General features: G+C 40.3%; 1 pseudogene; it reads right to left on the minus strand.

Annotated features, from left to right (window-relative positions):
* LOC108352072 (uncharacterized) overlaps nucleotides 1-21,924 on the minus strand; it is a 2,585,468-nt pseudogene that overhangs the window by 444,322 nt on the left and 2,119,222 nt on the right.

Consider the following 21,924-nt stretch of genomic DNA (forward strand, 5'->3'; position numbering starts at 1 on the left):
TCTCTTTCTAAAAAGGATACGAGAGTAAAATCTTTTAGGCTTAGAATGCTATATAGCGCCTGCCACAACTCTTCAAATGAAGGTATTTTGCAAAGGCAGTGAACAGAACATATAGAAATAAAGACAGCTTGTTCCCAGTAAAGCTTTAGTATCACATGGTAGCTGAGGTACTTGACTGGATATGGTTTCTTTTGCCGAGCTCTGCATCTGAGTTCTGAAGGCTAGATTATGAGAAGTATCCTAGGTAGCTGCAATTAATTCATTCAAACTTACCTGAGATCTTACAATCAATAATCCAGGTGATCTCATGAGAACAGATGAAATGGAGGAGTGTAGTTTAAAGATAAGAATCATAGTTTTTTACCCATATTTCCAAACACCTATGAGAAACACTTGTACCATGTTGAAAATTCAAATTGTAACTAGTTATGGCACTCTAGACCATGAATGGAGCTTCTAACAGCATTTTATCAACTGACTGATAGATGGATATCAGACTGGAAGAGAAGAGAATACAATGTTTTGTGTGGTAAGGTCAGATGAGTCAAGGATTTTGGTGTTTCAATCTCTAATGTATAAACTAAGGGACCTTTATGGAATCTAAACAGGGGCTCTTTGAGGTGACAAAGTTCTTAACTTGTTTTCCATTTTACAATATGTCTGCTCCTAGGGTTGGTTTGTGGAGAAAGTGGAGGGCTCATCTTTTGTCCTCCTTGAGAGTGACACTCTGGATAAACCACTGTGCACACTGGATGAAACTCCTTAGGCACAGGAGCAAGGAAGTTGAGAAACAGAACTTTGTGGATCCTCAGATACCTTTGCCTGAGACCTGGATAGATTTCTAGTCTCTCCCTTAGCTCCTTTCCCTGCTAGACATTCTTCTCTGTAAGTCTTCTCCACCTATGTTTCCCTGATGACTTTCTGGAGTCCTTAATTTCTAAAGAACTCATTTGCCCTTTATCTGTTATTGTTTGTTATTTCTGAGATTACATTTTAACTATAACATTTCTCCCTTTCCTTTCCTCATTCCCATATACACAGCCCACCCCTCTCCATTCATAGTATTAAAGAATCCTTATATTGCCAGGGGCATCCTCTGTTACAACTTAAATGTTAGTGACCCTTTACATCTTCACTAATGTTTCCCCCACTTCATCCCATTTTCTCACAGTCCTGATCCATTTGTGGTATGGTGAAGAGTTAACTCAGAGTGTCCAACTATACTTTTCTAACAGCTTCACCTTTTAAAAAGGAGTGATAAGTAGCCAAGTAGACAAATAGTTAGAGGAATGGAGAGATAGAAGATAGATAGATAGATAGATAGATAGATAGATAGATAGATAGATAGATAGATGGATGGATGGATGGATGGATGGATGGATGGATGGATGGATAGATAGATAGATAGATAGATAGATAGATAGATAGATAGATCGATTGATCAATCAATCAGTAGATAGATAGATGTAGGAAAGAAGCTGGAAGGACATTTTCACTACTTAGGCAAACAGGCTTTCAACATTTAGCCCCTTGAAGATCCTTGTGAAGGAACCACCTGCTGTTTGAGATGCCAACTTCCTCTTCTTATTTTTATTATCTTTAATCTTTTTTTATTGGTTGCACATAAAGTTTACAGTCACCAAGCATAGTCAACTTTGTTGTTCAGAATGTGGATTGTACCGCATAACAGCAATGACACAGCTATCGATAAGGAACATGTCCTTAGTCCTACTGCACCCAGCTCTGTGTTTCTACGGGTCCTGAGTGACCATCATCTTTGCATGGTAATGAAAAAGTAGAGGGTCCCAGTCAAGGCATTTTATTTCAGAGACAAATATGGAAGCTCTCTAGTACACCATGCTGCCTTTTATCTGTGGGAGAATTTTGATTGATCCTTAAACAACTTGAGATCACAGGGCATGCCAGGAGACACAGCTATTTCTAACACGTATGTAGATGCTTCTGTACTGAACTGAATGTCTCCTCTTGGCTATTCTCTTTATCCATGTCTATGCTAATTAGGGAAACACAAGTCACTGCAGGGAATAGACTTGATATTACGTAGCCTTCTTCATGTCCTTTTACAATTGGTTCCCTTATCTCCTCATACTTAGTGTAGTAGAGTTCTTACACTTGGGAATAAAGTAACACTATTAACTGGTAATAATCAGAAGAGATAAGACTATTAGGAAGGACATTTCGTTACTCACAGGTAGCAAATTAAGTCAAAGATCTGTGAACTTCATTGGCACATATTGGGGATCCACAGCCTCCCACAGTGTTTCTCAATTTAGTACATTGATTAGACAGACCCATTTGCTAAATATAGTCTATGGCTATGTTCATGCCACATTAAGACAGGGAAGTAGCCATGACAGGTACTACAGTACCCCCAATGACTTACACCTCTACAACTTGGGTCATTTATGGAAATAAGAACAGCCAATCTCTATTGCAGCCTACATCCCTAAAAACACTAATCTGTTGTCTTTGATACTACCTCTGGCTTCCCTCATCTGAATAATACACCAAAAATGGTCTCAATTAAGAAGTGCCAGAATTTAATTAAGTCATGATAAGTCTTTCAGAAGAAGCAGTATCTCCCCCACTCCTTCTTTTCAGAACTTTCAGACCAACCAATGAATACATTTGTGTGGCATAAAAGCTTAGCTAATACTTCTAGATCCTAATGTTCATCTATCTATCCATCCATCTAGCTATCTATCTATCTATCTAGCTATCTATCTATCTATCTATCTATCTATGTATCTATATTTTATGTACATGAACACTGGCTTGAGTATATGCATGTGTACCACATGTGTGTGTCTGGATCCTTCAATGGCCAGAAAAGGGCATTATACATAGTAGAAACTATTTAAAAATCCTGCATAGAGTTTCTTCCCTGCCTTAGACCATTTCTATTCCTGGATGAAAGACACACACAGCCTTTATATTTTTAAATAGCCATAGGCAGCACAGTAGCTGGGCAGCTGCCCACCTTCCGTGTTTAGAATCTACTTTCCTATTTACTATGCTCCATCTAGGATGCTCTTAGCTTCGATTGGTCAGCCCTCTGGGCCACGTTCTCTTGGCTCCTATCTCATGGTGGCTCTCCTCCCTCCTGCACATTCTTCTTCTTTTTATGGTGGCTTCTCCCTTCTCCTCCCTTCCCATTGTCCTCTCTCTCCAAGCCCACGAAGCCTCAACCCTACCTATGTCTCTTCTGCCCAGCTACTGGCTGTTGTCACCTTTATTTACCTATCACAATTAACTGGGGGACAGAACCATTCAGTGTCTTACATGCAGACTCTCTCATCTTTGGAGTAACCAGTCTTGGGGGCCCCAAATTATCATTAGATTACAAGAAGCATTAGGCCAACCCACGACAATCATATGGAACTGAGTTACAGGTTATAGTTGATTGTGAACCACTACATACATGCTGGGGTATAAATGTTGGTCCTCTGCTAAAGCAGTTAAGTGCCTTTAATTCTTGAGCACTCTCTCTCTTTCTCTATCCCCTTGTTTATTTTGAAGATCACAACACACTGACTTCCCTCATTCCTCTAAAGTCTATGGAACTGAGTAAAATCTGAGAAGCCATCAGTCCAGTTGCGTTGTGACCTTGGCATTCCTCTTCTGCCTTTGTCTGTGCTCCAGGCACACATCTGAATCCAGAGAGGGGACGAAATACTGCCCAAGACCACTAGCTTAAATTAGAGCATTTGTTCAGTGTCTCCACATACATCATATCTACTCCCCATTCAAAACTTCAGTATAGTTTACAGATGCATAAGAGCATTGTTTTCTGAATAGAATGCAAAACAATTTCACAAATTCTTACCAATGGGGTCTTACAGATCACCTCAACTGTCAGTCAGAGTTGAATCAGAAAGTTGTGCCTGTAATATAAGATATTTAATACAGCATGTTAGCAATACCTCAGATTATATTTCACTACCTAAGCTTTTAGATATTAAAGGTATACACATATACATACATATATGTATATACATACATATTTATATACCTAGATACATATGTATGTAAACACAAAAATATACACACACACACAAATAATTTTATATATTCTAGGCACTACAACACAATTATAGTGATCATTTCCTTAGAAAATACTCCTACAGAAGACTGACAGGATGCCAATAGTTGTCCTTCAGATGCAAGGTTTTCATTACAGAAGACATCTGCTAAATCTCAATTGGCTGGAAAGAGTTGGCGAAGCCAGAGCCCAGATCACTACCTCAACATCTTGTCTCATTTACTTTTGAGGTTGCTAGCACCATAATAAATCTCTAGGTCTAGGAAGTCACAGAAGTGTTATAGTTTGGGCACAGATAACACGTATCCCTTTTGCTTACGCCTGAGCAGATTTGAAATGCCCTGGGAAAATGTTGTCCATGAAAATTTAAAGTTATTTTGCAAATCATTTACCATTTTATGAAAGGACTAAGGACTGACTGCTGGGAGAAAGGGTACTGCATGGGTGTGTATTTCAATTAGCAATACTTATGGTTTCTATGGAATTTTGGGGAAGTCACTGTTTTAAATGCATTCAGACAGATCAGATATAAAGCTGTGGTGGTTCTGAATCCAAATACTGCCTCTTATCTGCTACTGTGAGCCTGCCTGCCTTTTCAGCTCTGTCATGTTTAGATGTGAGCTACTAACTGCATTAATATATATTTAGTGACCCACTGGGAAACAAAAAATCTCCCACATATCTGAGAAAATAAAGTCCTATATGAGGGCATATAGTCTCATACAGGCACAGATTAGTCACCAGCGCTTTCAGCTAGCACTGTGCTCTCCCCAGTGCTGCAAGCGCACCTTGTAAAGACCATGAGATTAAAGCAGGCAATTTCAATAGGATGTGGTATAATTACATGGTTATCTGAGTTTAGAATTGCAGGCTAGCCTATGTCCCTCTGTAATACCTTATCAATGGATCTGTCTTGAGCATCGTAGAATTTCCCACTGATGTTCAGAGTTCTCACCATCCCAGATTCTATTTTGTTCAGTCAACAGACCTGCCCTAGATCCAAGTTCCACATGTACTCTAGAGTGATCCAGGTTTGTGACTATACAGTCGCTTTGCTCAGGGTGAGGCTAGGAAGCCTGAGTGACCTCTTGTTATCACAGGTCCAGCCTCCATCTTCTTAATTAGAAATAAAGCCTCCAACTTGTCCCCACATACTCTGAAGTTGTAATTATTTCAGATCCATGCTAGAGGACGACGGGGGTCTTCAATAATCTTACAGTGCCTCAAATTATCTAGGGCACACTTAAAACCTGCCATCCCAGTGTCTGCATTTTTCGGTCAAAGTAGACTGAGATTCCACCTGAACCAAGCTGGTTGATTGTTCCACAGGGCACCCTGCAGGGTCTTTGAGAGACACCAGCAGGTTGGAGGGTAAAAGCATCCACAGGGGCCTCAGGGATGGTGGGGGTGGTCATAGGCATCAATAGTGAAAGGAAAGCATCTTGGATTTGAAAGTACAGTGCATTGTGTGGCGGGCATTGAATCTTTCCCTTTTTGGTTTTGAATGGAAGAGATAGCTTGTCTAATTGCTGCTCCAGCTTGCAAGGGTCACAGACTGTAATATCTAGTGCTGGATGAGGTCTTTTGCAGAGCTAATGCATATCAAATAATTTAGACCATTTCCGTGTCTGATAAAATGGATTTTTGACAGAAAGAGGGCTGGCTGCCCAAATCCCCATCCCTACTGGGGCTAATCACAGAGTATTAAGACACTTGTTTATGAGGAGTAAGCAGCTGAGTCATAGACCCCTTTGTGAAAGTAAACTGTAGCACATCTGTGTAGAGGGAGAGCAATGAAATGCGTACATCCTAACAAGGCCTACGAGCTGTCCTCAGAAATCTTACAAATGCACTGCATCACAAGTTTTGAACAGGCAAGCCCACGAGTGAACATTAACAATATGCCCAAGTATAGTTTTATATAATCATGATTGGACGTCCGCTGTCCAATTCCGTTCCCACTCTTCCTTTTCTGAGCCAAGTTAATAAGGAAAAGGTTTTCAGGTAACCTAGATTTGCTGTTCTTGTTATAGCTGTAGTGAAATAAAAAGAAGTGCCGGGTGGGAGGTACACATTATCACCCATAAAAATGAGCAAGAAAGGAGACATTTTAAGCTTGCCTGTTGGATAAGAAGCAAAGAGACCCATCAGAAGTGCAGTTCTGGAAATTCCCTAATTTTCAGGCCATCACAGACAGAAGAAATTCTCACTCTAAGATAAGACAAGATCTGGTTTGAGGTTGTTGCCTAGGTGACCCTGCATCTTAAGTAGTTGTTGAAAGAGATCCTGGGACTTTGGCGCAGAAAATTTCTTTTCAAAGAATTTATCTGGTAGAAATATACAGATAAGACTATTGTGATGTCACCAAAATCATTTACTATTTTTCTTTTGTAAAAGTGAATAATTGTAAAATAATACAGATAAATACTGATAAAACATTATTTGAATAAATAGTAACATATCTACCCAATGGAATAGTATACAGTCCTTAAAAAGAAAGACCAACATCTAGGTTATAAATATGAAAACACATCTAATTAGTAGATCAAAAAAGGAGTTTCAGAACAGTGTGTATGAGTCATATGACTTACAGCAGAATGTGAACAAGAAATCCAATTTTAATGATTATAAAACTAAATATTAACAGGCAAGTTCTGAAAGAAATAGAGCTTTGGGGACCTTTTGTAGTCAAGCATATGCTTTAATGTTTATTTACGCATTTTTAAGATGAAAGGACTACTTTTAAAGATTCTAATATATTAGCAGTCCTAATCTATTCATTCCAAGTTTTTGCAGCCATTGACTTACAAATAAGCCATCTGAGATCCAGTGATTGACAAGTTAGCTGTTCAGAAAGCCAGAGAAATAGCTAAGCCACATTAGACACTCAAAAGAGCAAAAACCTGCCTGGTTCCCTCTCCCTTCTGAATCTCTCCCAGCAAGGACTTTCAGAGTCTCAGGGGTTGTGTGGTAGAGCCAGAGGAAGCAGAGAGATCACTATAAACAGACAACAAAGCCCAGCCCAAAACCGAGAAAGGAGAAAACTGCACTGTGAAAGCTCCTTTCAAATTAATAATCTGGCAGTTAATTTCTGAACTAACTCTAATTTGCACGTGGCACCTTCTGTCAGAGCTGTCAACATGAGTTGCTTTTATTTCACACTGGCTTGCTAGCTGGAAGGGCTGGCTTGGGTCCAGGTGCTTACCCTGCTAGCACACACTGCCATCAGCTTGGTTCTTTATCTGAGACCGTTGGGTAATTTCATGAGCAAATGCAGGTGGCTATTTATAAATATGATTCCTATTTAACAAGAGGAACCCTTGCAATGTATCCAGGCCTGAGTTTTTCCTCTGATAGTCAAACTTTGAAATCAGAAGACTCTACAGGAGCTAGTAAGGAGTGAAGGGTGGGGTGGGGCCGAGGGGGAAATTTCTAGAAATGAAATTATTCGGATTCTGAAACTGTGTACTACCAGCAACTTATAAGATATGGAAAAAAAGCCATTGACAGAGTAAGCTGGGTCTGTTCACCTCTAACATGCCCACTCTGTGGAAGCTGTCCACTCCACCTCCCTTGGAAGCATTAGTTGAAAACAGTTGCTTGTCAGAAGTGTTCTCTGTGGTTACAAAGTGGGGTTTTATTTGAGTTAACTTGAAAATATGCCTTCTATTATTTAGGACATGTGTCATTCAGTCTCATCTCCTTTCAAAACCTTTTATCTTCTTTCTTTGCCTGCAGAACATTCTATTTATTAACAGAAAAGAAAGTCCTAGGGCCAGTCAGACTAAACTAATCACCCATTGTTCTCTTCCACACTGATACCTTTTCTCAGTGTCTTCTGAGTGACATCTTCTGGAGTCTTCCAGAAAATTTAACCTTCATTATTGGTCTTAGTCAGGGTTACAATTGCTGCATTGAAACACCATGACCAAAGCAAGTTAGGGAAGAAAGGGTTTATTTGGCTTATATTTCCATAGCACTGCTCATGATCAAAGGAAGTAAGGATAGGAACTCAAACAGGGCAGGAACCTGGAGTCAGGAGCTGATGGAGAGGCCATGGAGTGGTGCTGCTTACTGGCTTACTTCCCACAGCCTTGCTCAACCTTTCTCTTCTCTTCTCTTCTCTTCTCTTCTCTTCTCTTCTCTTCTCTTCTCTTCTCTTCTCTTCTCTTCTCTTCACTTTTCTCTCTCCATGCTGCTGTTGCTTCCTTTTTCATCGGTCTTTTTTTTTTCTGAGACAAAGTTTCTCTGTGTAACAGCCCTAGCTATCCTTGAACATCCTTTGTAGACCAGGCTGCCCTGAAACTCACAAGTTTCTCCTGCTGCTGACTCCTAAGTTCTAGGATTAAAGGTGTGCATATATTTTTATAGACTCCAAGACTACCTGCTCAAAGATGTTACCACTCATAATGGGCAGAACCCTCCCACATCAATCCCTAAGAAAAAGCTCTACAGGTCAATTTTGTAGAGGCATTTTCTCAATTGAGGCTCCCTCCTCTCAAATGACTTCAGCTTGTGTGAAGTAGACATAAAACTATCTAGTACAATCTTAAAATGAATTTTTTCAGGGGAACTTCCTGGTTTGTGTAAAGAGGCAGTAACAACTGCTAATAAAATCTGCACAGAAATCCAAGATCCTCAGTTCTACATGTATGATGCAACACTTTCAACTTCTTCCTTTCAGAAATATGTGAAAAGAAACATATCATGAGACTCTGGTACCCTAAAAGGTGATTATATATTTAAAATACATTTTAATATGCCTATATTCTATAAATGACTGAGCAGGGAGACAGGGTTGGAACTTTTAGGATTCTCAGGAATGGACCTAGGAAGGAGGAAGAGGGGATTCTGCCATGATGAGGGTATAGGAGACAGACCAAGCCTGAAAGGGACAGGAGGGAGACACAGCCAACATGTAGGTATAGAGGGAAAGCAGCCTCAGGAGGGCTGCCCATCAGGGTCCAGGGCAGCAAAGATAAAATATAGATTTAGTAAGTATTAACTGAGGAATATCGGGGGTGAGTGTGTGTTAGGCACATAGTGTTAGGGAATGGCTTGACCGTTGAGCTACTTAAGGTATTTAAAATATAATGCTGTCTATGTGTGTCTTTCTGGAATCAAGAACATTGGGGTGATAGCAAGAAGTGTGCGTGTGTCTGCTGGGAAGTATAGAGCAGATGAACAATTAGCCACATCAAGCTTAAAGTAGATTAAAAGAGGTAACTTCTGGAGAAAGTAGACAAGCAGGCCATTTGCTTTCACTTGTTCGTTATTGCTGTTGATTTTGTTATTTTCCAGTGGGACTCTCTGGTTTGAAATGTCAACATATCTTGTATATCTCCAGTTAATAATGTTTGTCGACTTTTTCCTACTTCATTATTACATTTGAACATTTTATAATCCTGATGTTTATCACCATACGAAGCACAAACCATAATAGAAAAACTATGTCATAGATTTAGAAAGCAATATTTTCTAGGTATCCAGATAACAAAACTTGTTTTACTCTAAAACAGTAGTTCTCAACGTGTGGGGCATGACCCCTTTGGTAGACAAGTGATTCATTCACAGGGGTAATCTAAGACCATCTGAAAATTTAGGTTTTATATTACAATTCATAACAGTAGCAGAATTACAGTAATAAAGTAGCAACAAAAGTAATTTTATGGCTAGGGGTTACTATAACTTGAATAACTCTATTAAAGGTACATTAGGAAGTTTGACTACCAGTACCCTAACATATATTTTGAGCAGATGTGACATATAGGTTATTCAAGATGTCTCTGAAGCATTGTGCTTTTAGCATCCTAATGTCTATCTTCAGAAAAACAGGGCAAAGTCATGCCATGTTTCTAATGTTCTACTAGAACATGAACTCTTGTATTCTTACTCCTTAAAGAAATAATGGCTCAAATGTTCCATGCATAGTCCAAAGAATGTTTATAAAAGCAGAATGCCTTATAAGAATGAGGTTGGAATGAGGTTGGTTTCTCAAGAATAAGTGGTTTCTACAAAGCAGATTAAGAGTAGAAATAATATGTTTTCTTCACTGTCAGTGAAGACGCTAAAGTTGCCATGTTTAATGTATTCATAAGCGTCATCTGTAAAAGGCCTGATTCTTAGGTGAGGAAAGATGAGTTTTTCTTAAAAAGTGAGATCAACTCGGACCTCATCAGAGATATTTCTTGATACAGTGAATGGCAATCAATACAGAAACTCACAATTGATCAAAGCATAGAGAATAAGTTTCTGTTGAGTGCTCAGTCAAAATAGAATAGTTGTATCACACTCCCACCTGAGGCTTGGGAACCATTACAGAAGAGTAAGCAGAGAGATATGAGTTAGAGCTATGAAAGGACCACCTACACTACTATAGTGTCTTTCAGTCATTACAGACCCTCTGCACTCATGAATCTATATTCTCTCTGGTTGCCTGCAAAAGACTTGCACAAGATTAAGCCAGTCATTATTTTATGATGCAGGAGGGATGCTTCCCATCCTTTCTGAGGAGTTATAGATAGTTGGTGGTTTCTAGGGAAGGGAGAGCCAGTTTATACCAAGGGTGTGACTGCTTATAGGGTCAATCATGCTTTAGGGAATGGTGGTACACCTCTGGGTGTATAAGTAGCACAAAGTTATTTTACAAAATGGGTGTGTTATTTTCTAAAACAGATAGAATAAGAAAGTGGACATGTATCTGGAAGGAGTTAGGGAAAAAAACTGGGTGGCTGGTGAAGATATATTTTATGAATTTCTCAAATAATAAAAGTATTGTATTAAAATAAACAAAAGAGTAAGTGGAGTATAAGAGAGGCTCTTCAGTCATTACAGCGTTCACTCCTAGGGCATCATAAGATGCCAGCCACATCATCTTTGTCAATCTTTGACTTCCTCAGATGAGGTGATCATCTCAAAATATGTGCTAGAGCAAACATTCATTTCTGTCTATAAGAGCAACCTTAGGCATTTTTTTATAGTGATGAAAGATAAGACTTAGATTCAATGATATTAAATGTCTCAGAACAAGAGGATCATGCAAGCTGCAAGCAATACCTACATTAAACCAAACCTTTCTAAATTAGTGCTAATCTCTTTTTTTATTAAAAAAATGTCATACAATATATTTGGTAATGTTTTTCTCCTTCTCAAATTTTTACCACATCATCCCCACCTTCCTTTCTACCTAACTTTACGTTCTCTCTCTCTCTCTTTCTCTCCTCGCTCTCTCTCTCTCGCGCGCTCTCTCTCTCTCTCGCTCTCTTTTTCTCTCTCAAACAAAATAAACAACAATAACAAAAAAACAAACTCAAACAAAAAAAATCTCACAAAACAAAAATTAAAACTGGTAAAAAATGAAGAAGATGAAAAAGGTCAGATAAACAAAATGAAACAAGGAGCCCACAAAAATACATTAGAAGCCATTTTTGTTTTGGTTTATATACCTAGTGACACTACATTGGAAAAAATTTTTTTCCTTCGCCAGCAGATATTAATTGAAGATGGCTTCATAGAAGTAGGAGGATCCGGTTCTACTTCTAAAGCCTCTCAGTACTGGGACCCAGTATGGCTACCTGCAGATTTTGCATGCTGCTGTACCATTCATTAGTGCCAAACTCAACACATATCAGAGAAGACTCTTTTTGTAGTAGGTTATGAGGAGTGATCTAACAAAGAGACCCAAGTCTGGACAATGTGCAGTTAGTGGGAGGTTTTGTTTTGTTTTGTTTCGTTTCGTTTCGTTTTGTTTTTCTCTTGGTTCTAAAAGGGACATTTCTATAAAGCCACTTCCCTCAACACTCGGGTATCTTAGAAGAAGATGGGGTGGGAAGATTGTATGAGCAAGAGGAGGTAAATGATGCTGAGGGGACAGAGTCTTTTAGACACACAGGGGTCAATACACATATGAACTCACAGAGATGGTATAATTCAACCCATTGCACATGGGACTCCAAGAACTACTACCTATCAAAAACTTATCTCTTTGGTACTTCACTTGAGAAGAAAGAAAATTAAACAAAAAAGCCTACGTCTGGCTCAGATATAGTTTCCTGGAGTCCCCACACATGCGCTTTTAAGTAACTCATATGAAACAATGTGGTATACCGTAGGAAGGGTGGTCAGCAAAGAACTGGCCACAGAGATGAGTCCCATTAAGTGCCATTATGAGAAAGACCGTGTGCATTTCTGCTTTTTCAATGTCACTAGATAACAGTTGCCAGAGGGCAGAAGATGTGCACTTGTCTCTTTTAATGGCTGTGTCCTCAGTGCTTAAAGTCATGGCTGATACCAAGTAGGAATGGTCAGTTTTCAGTGAGCGAATGAATGACCAATGTGGATAGCTGTAGCCTTCTGTTTCAAGGCACAGAACACTACCACAAAAACTGAGTAAATCTAAGGAGAAAGAGAATAAATATGCCTTATAGATGGAGTTAATGGGTTTGAGAAGAAAAACTGCCTTACTGCCTGTGGGTGAGAGAAATAGAAGCATTCTTAATACCTGGGTTATGAGTCTGTATTAAAAAATAATTTCCTCTGGATGCTTGGTTTCATTTGGACCCGTCATACCAAATATAGTAAATGAATTATGCTAAAAAAATAAGTTCCAAACCAAATAAATGTACATACACCTGCAGGCATTCCAATTGGATTTTTTTTAACTCAAAAAAGTAATTACGCTATTATCTATTACGGAACCTAGTGAGCTGTGAAGAGATAGTGGCATTCATGTCTACTATTACTAAGCCATTTTTTTTCTTGCTAAGAACTAATATGTCAGAAAAGTAGCCAAGAATAAAAAACATTAGAAATATTGAGATTAATAACTATTATGGTCTCACAGCAGAAAAGAAAAACCAGATATATTGATGAAAAGTTAAAGCTACACCAGCTGACACATTGTGTTCAGATTCTAAAAATTACTCTAACTTTCCCAAGCATATTTATGAGTTACATTTTATTTAAGCATGCTAAATGTGTGCTTTAATACCAGCATGTTTGACACAACCTGGGACCCCCACCACCACCACTGCCTGGGCTCAAAGATACTTGTGGTATAATTGCTTTTCAAAGTTCCTGATCAAAGTCATATATACATAAATGTATAAACATGCCAAAAACACAGCTTCATTCAGTTAATTCTTTCATGTTCCATTCGATTTTTCCTTTGTGGGTTGATAGGGCAAAGGGGGAATTCCTTCACTTAATCATGTGATTACTCATCATAACTACAATGTAACAATTAAAACATACTGACCATTACTCTGTGAAAACAGCTTGCTTATGGCTCCATTTTTTATTTCAGTAGTTTATCAGACATGTACACTATCATATATTTGTATGTTTTAAGAAAGATCTAAAAGAGGTACGATATAATGATAAAAGCAACAACAGCAGCAATAACTTTTAATGATAATAATAATAATAATAATAATAATAATGTGAGAAGCAAGTGAGAAAGACATCAAATGTCAGCTTCCAGCTTCCATCTACAAGAGCCTATCTATCTATAACCTACAGAGAAGCATTCCCATATGAAAAAACATAGGCACACACACAAATAAATTAACAAATTTCTGAAAACAAAAAGGAAAGAAATGTTCTAAGAGTAGGTAGAACTGAGTTTGGGGAAACTGGTTTGGCATAGACATGGCCATAACATAATTCTTAGGACAAGGGCTAAGAGAAGGAACTCAAAAGTCTAGTCTGACTATAGCCTCCCATGGATGGAACTAGAAAATAGCATCCTGAGTGAGGTAACCCAGTCACAAAAGAACACACATGGTGTGTACTCACTGATAAGTGGATATTAACCCCAAAGCTCAGTATACCCAACATTCAATTCACAAATCACATGAAACTCAAGAAGAAGGAAGAAAAAAGTGTGGATGCTTCAAACTTTCTTAGAAGTGGGAACAGAAATACTCACAGGAGGAAATATGGAGACAAAGTGTGGAGCAGAGTGTTGGGAGCGATGCCCTTGAAGCCCTCCATTATTGATGTTATTATTATGGTTAGTGTTAGGTATGACTGGGTTCATGGAAAATCCCCAGCCAGCTGTAGAAGACTAATACAAATCTGGTGATCAGGATGAATAATCATCTGACGTGTCAAGATACCCAATGTGATGACCTGTAACCTTTCTGAAAAACCAACATCCTGCTGACTAATAGATATGACAAACCTGTGACTTTTCTGACATCCGGTCAACATCAGCCTACTCCCTGTCCACACGAATATTGTGTCCTTGGACTATGTAAATGTTTCTTACTTCCCCCCTCCCTCTGTTACCCATGTTATGGTATGAATTCAGCCTTGGGGAAAAATAAAATTGTCGCCTTGATCAGACTCTTGTCTTGGCGTTCTTCTTCGCGTCTCTTGTCCCCCAGTCTCTTCCAGGTACCACCCAACACCCTTCGCGTACAGCAGAGATTGAAGGAAAGGCCATCCAGAGACTGCCCACCTGGGGATCCATCCCATATACAGACACCCAACCCAGACACTATTGACGATGCCAAGAAGTGCATGCTGCAAGAGCCTGATATAGCTATCTTAGAGCTCTAACAGAAACTGAAAAATACAAAAGTGGATGCTTACAGCCAACCATTGAACTGAGACTGGGGTCCCCAATGAAGGAGGTAGAGAAAGGACTGAAGGAGCTGAAGGTTTTTCCAACCCATACGAACAACAACAATATCAACCAACCAGAACCCCCCAGAGCTCCCAGGGAAACCACATGGTCCAAAGAGTACACATGGAGCGACCTATGGCTTCATCCACATATGTAGCAGAGGATGTCTTTATCAGGCATCAATGGGAGAAGAGGCCCTTGGTTCTGTGAAGGCTCAATGCTCTAGTGTAGGGGAATGTCAGGGCAGGGAGATTGGAAGGAGCTGGTGGGTAGGTGAGGGAGCACCGTCATAGAAGCAGGGGGAGGGGAGACGGGATAGAGAATTTCTGAAAGGGAAACCAGGAAAGGGGGTAACATTTAAAACGTAAATAAAAATTATCCAATAATAGAAAAGGAAAAAAATAAAGATAGAAGGTGGAGATGAAGCAATTGTCTTTAACAGTCTGGGTCCGAGTGAAGATTTTAGCAATGAAAATAATGTCTGTACTCCAATAATAGAGACTCACTTTTAGTTTGATTGTAATAAAACTGTAAAAAACGTGTTATAAATTTGTGTTTGTAGATCTATTATACTGTGTTCCTCCGGGATCCATTGTAATTAAGATGTTGATGATGTTGATATCCAGGGTGCTAGTATTTGGAAGATGTAGTTGAAACTATAGGAGACAGAGCCCAGTGGGATGCCTTTGGGAGATTAAGGACCTCTCTGAAAGCTGTTCTTTCAAAAGGCTTGGGATAAAAGCTTGCTGTTGGTTCCAACCCATCTTCTCTCTGTGTTCTTGGTTTAAAGCAAAATAATTTGTTTCTTCTCCCAAAGACCCTCCACTGCTTTCAGAAAAGGCTAGGCAGCTGATGAACAGTACCGGTATCCTGTTCTTGATACACCAACATTTCCAGCAGAACCAACCTCTTTTCTTTTTAAGTTAGTACCTTATGTGTTTTGTTATAGCAACAGAAAGCTGATTAAAATATAGATACTGGGCATCATGAATTTTACAGGCAAATGGATGGGACTAGAAAATACCATCTTGAGAAAGGTCACATAGATCCCAAAGGATGTGCATGACATGTATTCACTGATGTCAAGTCACTGATAGTCACTGATATTCAGTGTGTGGATATTAGCTATAAAGTACAAAATACCCATTTTACAACTCACAGACCATTTGAAGTTTAATAGGAAGAAAGGCTCAAATGAGAATACTTCAAACCCACTTAGAAGGGGGAAGAAAGTAATCATGGGAAATAGAGGAAGGGAGGAATCTGGGTGAGAAGTTGGGGGGAGGAGAAAAGGGGGACAGGATCAGGTATAGGGAGAGACTAGAGGGAACCCAGAAGGCTAAGAGAATGGATGGAAATATGCAGCAGTGGGGGGTGAGGAGCAGGGGAAATCTTTAGAAAATCTGAGAGACTTGGGATGTGAGAGTCTTCCAGGACTCAATGGGGATGACCGTAAACAAAATGTGCAACAATGGGGCGATGGAACCTGAAGAGACCACCTCCTGTAGATGGACATGGCCCCAGCTCAGGCATGGGGTCACCTACCTATCTTCAAAACTTTTGACCCAAAATCGTACCTGTCTAAAAGAAATGTAGGACAAAAATCGAGCACAGACCAAAGGAAAGACCATCTAGTGGCCAGTCTAATTTGGGATCTATCTCATGGGCAGGCACCAGACTCTGACACTTTTGTTGATGCCATATTGTGCTTGCTATATGGCTGTCTCCTGAAAGGTTCTAGGAGCAGTTGACTGAGACAGATGCAGATACTTATAGACAGCCATTGGACTGAGGTTGGGGACTTCTATGGAAGAGTTAGAGGAAGGATTGAAGGAGTTGAAAGGGATGGGAACCCTACTGGAAGAACAGTATCAACTAACTTGGACTCCTCAGAGCTCTCAGAGACTAAGTCACTTATCAAAGTATGTACACAGGCTGGTCTGAACTCCACCTGCCTCCCACTGCCCACACACATATATAACAGAGTACTGCCTGGTCTCGCCTCAGTGGGAGAGGATGAGACTGGTCCTATAGAGGCTTGATGCACCAGGGAAGTGTGATGCTGGGGGCGGGGTGAGGTGGAGTAGACAAGTAGGAGAGCACCCTCTCAGAGCCAAAGGCACAGGGACAATGGATGAACAACTCTGGGAGGGGTGTCGAGGAAGAGGGGCAACATTTGGAATGTAAACAAAAAATAATTTAATCAAAATAAAAGAAAATTTAGACACGGAGAAGGAAGACTTGCCAACAAGTTGCAGCTGACCCACGTCACCTGAAACAGGTGGCTCCATTAAAGTAACTGTACAAATGCTCAAATCTCCCCTGGGTTAAATATGTTCTACAATTTAGTTGACCAGGGAGAAGCCACCACTGTCCAATTATTTCTTAAAGGTTTTATTTCTCAATATTATCTACTGGTAATGTCTGAATTATGAAGAGTTGTGTTCAAATCACAGCATCTATCAATGGCTGCCCTGATTGGCAAAGTACAAAGAACCTGTAAAGTTTGCCTAGAGAAGCTGAAAATGAGGGATGCAGTCATTCTAGGCAAGGATGAAAGCTCAGATCTACTTTTCGATACTTTGTGAACTTGACTAATCATGTCACGTCTAAAAGCATTAGCATTTACAGGTAGCAGTAAGGTTTCCCTGAGATAGCATTCACAACGGCTTTATAAACAGTAGAGTTTTTGCTTGGTAGGCTGGTTACATCCAGTCCTATTGCCTTTTTAAACTGCCATGCAAAAGGGGATCATTTATCAAACCCAGCAATTATTGCTAATCTGCTTGGTGTCAAAGCCGTGCTCAATTTGAGCAATATTGCACCGAGGAAGTTATAGTCCCACACTTAAGAGCTCACAGCCTTGTGAGAAAGGCAGATAAGTAAGCCCCCAAATTAAAACATGGGAGGATATGTGCTTTACATGAGGCATGCCTGGTATATTGCAGAAACACAGGTTAGCAGTAGTGGAACCAGAAAGACTGTAGGAGGAGGGAGCTCCACGAAGCTATTTTTAACGTGGTTAGGGGCAGGGTGCCTTTGCACTAATTATGCATCAGGTTGACTGTCAATAAAAACTACTAGGAAGGATGAGGGGATCGAGCAGCAAGAAGGGTGAGCTACCATGTTGAAATATGGATTGAGAACTCAAAAGTGTGAATAGAGTTACTATTGTCTTAGAGTTACTATTGCTGTGATAAAACACCAGGATCAAAGAAACCTGGGGGAGGAAAGGGTTTAGTTGGTTTGCACATCCATAGCACTGTTCATCATTTAAGGAAGGCAGCATAGGAACTCAAACAGGGTAGGATCCCTGCAGATAGAAGCTGATACAGAAGGCACGGAGGGTTGCTCCTTACTGGCTTGCCACCATGGATTAACTCAGCCTACTTTCTGATAGAACTGAGAGGACCATCAGTCCAGGGACAGCACCGCACACCATGGGTTTCGCCTTTCCTCCTTGATCACAGACAACTGGATCTTATGGAGGCATTTCTCAATTGAAATTCCTTCCTTTGAAATGATTCTGGGTTTTGTCATTAAACTGGTCAGGACCAAGTGAGAGTAACTGAAGCCAAGCCAGAAGGCTCTAGAAGAGGTAACATATCTCACCATCTCCGTGGTCTGCACGTTCTCAGCTATTATATTAAACTGAGTTTATTATTATATTAACTTGACAGACAAAATGAGGAATGTAGCGAAGGGCAATATGAGCTGGCATTGTCCCTCACTGATCACCCCAACCTTTCCTGGGTCTGCATGCCATGACCAAATACCTCTCCAGTGTGTACATTGTCTCACTATGAACCTAGTTGGATTGCACCTAGTATTCCGGGGAACATCCTTTTTATTTCTTTTCAAATATCTGAACCTGGTGCTAGGGCCAATGATAATTTAGAGGTCAGAAAGCTTAAAAGAAGTCACGAGGCAGATAGAACAGCTACTGAGCAAATTATTTTTACCTGGATAATTAGAATTGCAAAGATACATAGTAAATTATTAATAGTGCATAATCCAGGCCAAGTGATTAGTAGCATTTTCACTTTCTATACTGTGCTCGATTTGTACAGGTTCCACTGTGCTTCTTCGTGGCTGTGATAGGACACTGGCCAAAACATAGCTGTTGAGGGTACAGCGTGTTTGTCTTATAGGTTGTAGTCCAAAGTCAATTCAGGAGAGGTCAAGCTAGGAAGAAACTCAAGGCAGGAACCGGGAGGCAGGGACAGTAAGAGGCATCATGCAAGAGTATGGTTTCCTTTTATGGGTTGCTCACCCAGCTTCTTACACAACCCAGAAAAATATCCTCCAGGATGATACCATTCAAATGGGGCTTGGTCCTCCACCATCCATTATCCATCCACACTCAGCCCACAGCCATGTCCACAGGTGAGTTTGAAGAATACCATTCCTCAAAGACAGCCACTACTTTGTTTTTCTATATATGTTAAATTGGCACCGAAGATTAGCCTTTGCAATCTTTGACCTGTAACATATAGAGTATATACTGCTTAATAATCAAGCAAGTGAGGCCTGGATGTGTTGCCTTGTCATTTTTGTTTTAAGATGTAATTGTAATCTTTATCTACCCGCGGCTATGAAAACATCTCGGGAGAAAGAGACTCAGCTTTGTACGCAGTGCCCATTTGTAGTTCCCGTTGATTCTGTACTATAATGTAAGACTCCTACTACTGCGTGTACTATTGTTTCCTTAACACTTCAGCCTCATTTCAAGTGATCAGATACAGGGAAGCATGCGTTTGTTCTGCTATCTGGTTGCTATAAAGCCAGCTACACTTCCGGCTACACTTTTGATCAGTTCACCCACTCTTGAAGGGCTCTGCACTCTGAGGGGGGGGGCAATCTACATCTAATCCCATGAGTAGTGAGTATGCTTCTGGTACCTTCTATTCTACCAAAGGATAAGCCTAGGAAGAAGACAGCTACATATTGCTGCCTTGAATGGACTCTAATATCCTGTTTAAGAGAATGCCAGTGAGCATTATGGTAGGGACGGTAGTTTTGGTACTGTTCCGGGCTGGCTTTAGTAATTAACAATGAAAAGATAGCATATTTTGTTTAAAGACGAGGATAAAAATTCTTTAGGTTTGAGGAAGTTGAGGATATGTCTGTCTTTCCTTTCCATTCTTGTCCTCATTTTTTTTCTATTCTCCTCAATTTCATCATCTTCCTGAGCCTCCTCCAAAATCGTACAAAGATAAAAAGTAAAAACTAGTCTGAATTATGAAACTATATAAATGGAGTCGTCAGGCTGGCTTTAATGCCACGTTCAGTAACCTCCACCTTCTGGGACAATACAGTGGCTTCACAGCAGAATAAAGACATTGGTACTTTGTTTATAGTATTTGTTGGCAATTCCTCTACCTATGCCCAACAGCTACCTAGCAACAACTTGCATCTCTGCTGGCCAATGACAAGCCAGGAGCCAGACAGATTTTTCTTCCTTCCTTCCTTCCTTCCTTCCCTCCTTCCTTCCTTCCTTCCTTCCTTCCTTCCTTCCTTCCTTCCTTCCTTCCTCCTTCCCTTCCTCCTTCCCTTCCTCCTTCCTCCTTCCTCCTTCCTCCTCCTCCTCCTCTCTCTCTCTCTCTCTCTCTCTCTCTCTTTCTCTCTCTCTGTTCCTTTCCCTCTGTTTTACTCTCCCTCCCTCTCTCTATCTCCCATTTTCTCTCCATTTCCCACATGTTCCCACTGTCTTCTTCGTCTCCTCCTCTCTTTCTCTTCTCTCTTTCTGACCTTCTCTGCTCCCCTCTTTTCTCTGCTTCTACCCCTTTTCCAGATTCCCTTCCTTTCTCCAATAAAGCTCCTCTTCCTTTTATACAAGGCCTGTTGCAGGGCTGATTATTCAGGGATATGACTCAGCATAGGTCTGCGAAGATGCTCCCTCCCACTGCATTATGCTGCATCATGCTGCAGTTTTATCTGGTTTTATAAAACACAACAGGATTGTGTTGCGAGCATAAAATCATTATTTCCTGAAATGATCCAGACCGAAATCTGATAGTTGATGTTCAACCATTCGTTGATGGGTTAGAGAATGGGTGAAGACTTGATCACATTGTGATCTTTCCGCTCTCCCAGTATTTTAATTTCCCAGGTCACCTTCCCTTTGAACAAAATGTTCCTCGAGATTTTAGAGGGTTGATTCCTTCTTGACTTTTGTGCTTCTACCTTCTAATGACCTCCAGAAGGCCCTGTGGAGAGTGGCTGAGACTCATTGTAACACAGGCCATTCTTGGCCTTTTAAAATACCTTTGAGATTTCACATTCATTCCTGCTAATGACTGGGGAAGGGAGGCTTTCATTTCAGTCCCCTCTCCTCTTCTAAAAGACTGTGGATTTCACCTTTTAGGGAAGCTCAGGGCCCAGTGCTTCATGCCACATCAAAACTCATCCCTGGGATCTCTACCTTCAAACAAGTGAAACAATGCCTCCTCACAGGGGGGCTGCAGTCAAAGAGGAATGGACTTATACACATGCCAACTATTCAGATAGGATTGCCTACTCAGAGGAAATTAGTGGCTCACAGAGAATACTTTTCAGTGGGGGACCACTTACCACTCTATCATACCTTCCTCCAGTCTCGTTAGAGCCCAGGGAGCTCACCCCACACACTCATGCGAGCAGAAAGTGCATGTCCTGATGACACACCGCAGCATGAGGTAACGGTGATATACTGATTGCTTTCAGTTTGACCTCCCCAAGTTAACGGGTGCTTTCTCACAAAAGAGCCACATTTTCTATATGCAATTGAGGATCACAGCCTTCCCCCTAGGTAAGCCCCTCAGACTTTAACATTTACCTAAAAGAAAAGATGGATGCTGAAAGATGTTTTGTCTTTAAGAGTAAAACAGAAATAGGAGAGAGGGGAAAGGAAGAAAAAAAAAAGTATTTCCATTAGCAACTTTGGGAAGAAATTGCTCCACATTGTTGCTCTGACAAGGAATTTTCCCAGCATGTGCGAATCTTAAAAGTACTGCAAAACAATGTCTTAAAATGAACTGATTAGTATGCATGCTCTGTGGTCACATTTAAGTTCTATTTATAAAATCTATTCTGTTCCAGGCTCAGACAAACAAAACTGAGATGCAGCTGTGTAACACATTGATAATTTTCATTAGTTCTAAAAGCCTCAATAGAATTTGCAATTTTATTCATTACATCTAAATAATCCTGGAAAACCCATTGTGGAGATGACCTTTCACTTTTTCCCCCT

This window comes from Rattus norvegicus, chromosome 10, assembly GCF_036323735.1.
Source record: "Rattus norvegicus strain BN/NHsdMcwi chromosome 10, GRCr8, whole genome shotgun sequence".
Taxonomy (NCBI): domain Eukaryota; kingdom Metazoa; phylum Chordata; class Mammalia; order Rodentia; family Muridae; genus Rattus; species Rattus norvegicus.